Source organism: Scyliorhinus canicula, chromosome 29, assembly GCF_902713615.1.
Source record: "Scyliorhinus canicula chromosome 29, sScyCan1.1, whole genome shotgun sequence".
NCBI classification, from domain to species: domain Eukaryota; kingdom Metazoa; phylum Chordata; class Chondrichthyes; order Carcharhiniformes; family Scyliorhinidae; genus Scyliorhinus; species Scyliorhinus canicula.
Window position 1 is genome coordinate 14,777,540 of NC_052174.1, and position 3,381 is coordinate 14,780,920.

Genomic DNA, 3,381 nt, shown 5'->3' on the forward strand with positions numbered 1-3,381 from the left:
GCTTTTACATATATATTTTATCAATTGCAAACATAAAGACCTCACACAGCAACATAATCTATGTATAACACAAAATGAATTCCCCCTTAACTGTTCCAATTCAATAACAAAATCCAATAACCAAACCCCGATTCAACGGCGTGGCCCAGCACACTGAATTCTCACTTGAATGTAGCTGGTCCTTCCCCTAAGCTTCTGAACCAGTCTCAACCAGCAGATTCAAACTGCTTCTGGAAAGCAAACAATATATTTTAAGTTACCAAGCCACAACCAACGGGCTTTTTGTTGGAACAGATATTTAAAATGAAAATAGGGAGAAACAAGCAACACTTCTTTTCTCTTTCTGAGTCCGAACTGAAACTGGAACCCAAACACCTCAGAGCCACAGCCCAGCTCCACCCACAATGACATCACTGAAGCCATGTGATAAGACAAAAAACTTTCTTAAAGGAACATTCACATATACCCACCTCAAAGTGACCTCCCACACTCCCTCAGAGTGACCCACCTCAGAGTGACCCACCTCAGAGTAACCTCCCACACTCCCTCAGACTGACTTCTCACTCCCTCAGACAGTCGTTCACTCCCTCAGAATGACCTCCCACACTCCCTCAGAGTGACCCACCTCAGAGTAACCTCCCACACTCCCTCAGACTGACTTCTCACTCCCTCAGACAGACGTTCACTCCCTCAGAATGACCTCCTCACTCCATCAGAGTGACCCCCTCAATCGTTGAATGACCCATCATTCACGTTGAGTGACCCGCCCTGTGTAGTGCTGCACTGTCAGAGGGTCAGTACTGAGGGAGTGCTGCACTGTCAGAGGGTCAGTACTGAGGGAGTGCCGCACTGTCAGAGGGTCAGTACTGAGGGAGTGCCGCACTGTCAGAGGGTCAGTACTGAGGGAGTGCCGCACTGTCAGAGGGTCAGTACTGAGGGAGTGCCGCACTGTCAGAGGGTCGGTACTGAGGGAGTGCGGCACTGTCAGAGGGTCAGTACTGAGGGAGTGCGGCACTGTCAGAGGGTCAGTACTGAGGGAGTGCCGCACTGTCAGAGGGTCAGTACTGAGGGAGTGCCGCACTGTCAGAGGGTCAGTACTGAGGGAGTGCCGCACTGTCAGAGGGTCAGTACTGAGGGAGTGCCGCACTGTCAGAGGGTCAGTACTGAGGGAGTGCCGCACTGTCAGAGGGTCAGTACTGAGGGAGTGCTGCACTGTCAGAGGGTCAGTACTGAGGGAGTGCCGCACTGTCAGAGGGTCAGTACTGAGGGAGTGCCGCACTGTCAGAGGGTCAGTACTGAGGGAGTGCCGCACTGTCAGAGGGTCAGTAGTGAGGGAGTGCCGCACTGTCAGAGGGTCAGTACTGAGGGAGTGCCGCACTGTCAGAGGGTCAGTACTGAGGGAGTGCCGCACTGTCAGAGGGTCAGTACTGAGGGAGTGCTGCATTGTCAGAGGGTCAGTACTGAGGGAGTGCCGCACTATCAGAGGGTCAGTACTGAGGGAGTGCCGCACTGTCAGAGGGTCAGTACTGAGGGAGTGCCGCACTGTCAGAGGGTCAGTACTGAGGGAGTGCCGCACTGTCAGAGGGTCAATACTGAGGGAGTGCTGCACTGTCAGAGGGTCAGTACTGAGGGAGTGCCGCACTGTCAGAGGGTCAGTACTGAGGGAGTGCTGCACTGTCAGACGGTCAGTACTGAGGGAGTGCCGCACTGTCAGAGGGTCAGTACTGAGGGAGTGCTGCACTGTCAGAGGGTCAGTACTGAGGGAATGCCGCACTGTCAGAGGGTCAGTACTGAGGGAGTGCCGCACTGTCAGAGGGTCAGTACTGAGGGGGTGCTGCACTGTCAGAGGGTCAGTACTGAGGGAGTGCTGCACTGTCAGAGGGTCAGTACTGAGGGAGTGCCGCACTGTCAGAAGGTCAGTACTGAGGGAGTGCTGCACAGTCAGAGGGTCAGTACTGAGGGAGTGCCGCACTGTCAGAGGGTCAGTACTGAGGGAGTGCTGCACTGTCAGAGGGTCAGTACTGAGGGAGTGCTGTACTGTCAGAGGGTCAGTACTGAGGGAGTGCCGCACTGTCAGAGGGTCAGTATTGAGGGAGTGCCTCTGTGAACCTCCTCTGGACCCTTTCCAAGGCCCAGCACGTCCTTCCTTGGATACGGGGCCCAAAACTGCTCACAATATTCCTAATGGTGTCTGACCAGAGCCTGATACAGCCTCAGAAGTACATCCCTGGTCTTGTATTCTAGCCCTCTCGACGTGAATGCTAACATTGCATTTGCCTTCCTAACTGCCGGCTGAACCTGCACGTTAACCTTAAGAGAATGGTGAACAAGGACTCCCAAGTCCCTTTGTGCTTCTGATTTCCTCACCATTTCCCCATTTAGAAAATAGTCCATGCCTCTCCTCTTCCTGCCAAAATACATAACCTCACACTTTTCCACATTGTATTCCATCTGCCACTTCATTGCCCACTCTCCTAGCCTGTCCCAAGTCCTTCTGCAGCCCCCCCTGCTTCCTCAACACTACCTGTCCCTCTGCAGATCTTCGTATCATCTGCAAACTTAGCGACAGTGTCCTCAGTTCCTTCTTGCTAGATCACTAATGTACATCTTAATTGTTGTGGTCCCTTCAATGCCTTCCCAATCCCCTCAGCCAATTCCTTCAGAACCCTGGGGTGTAGTCCATCCGGTCCAGGTGATTTACCCACCTTCAGACCTTTCAGTTTCCCCAGAACCTTCTCCTTAGTGATGGTCACTGCACTCACTTCTTCCCCCTGGTTCTCCTGGAGCTCTGGCATCCCACTGGTGTCTTCCACCATGAAGACTGATGCAAAGTAACTATTCAGTTGTCTTATTTCTTTGTTCTCCATTCCTACTTCTCCTGCCTCTTTTCCCAGTGGTCGAATATCAATTTCTGTCTCTCTCTTAACTTTTGCAGCTTACACACATATTTCATCTCCACCCCCCCCCCCCCCCCCTATTGATTTTTCAGTTGTTACTGCTCGCTTTTAAAGGCTTCCCATTTTTCTGGCTTCCCACTAATCCTCGCCACTTTGTATTCTTTTACTTTGGCTTTTATGCTGCCCCGGTAGTTCTCCCCCTCCCCGATGTGTCGCAGCGTCGGAAGCTCAGACTCCAGCTCATCACCTCTGAGCCGAAGTTCCTCAAGCAACCAACACTTGCTGCAGATGTGTTCAGTAGAAATCACAATGGGGTCCACCATCTCCCACATCGTGCAGGCACGGTAGCACAGTGGTTAGCACTGTTGCTTCACGGCGCCAGGGACCCTGGGTTCGATTCCCGGCTTGGGTCACTGTCTGTGCGGAGTCTGCACGTTCTCCCCGTGTCTGCTGTGGGTTTCCTCCGGGTGCTCCGGTTTCCTCC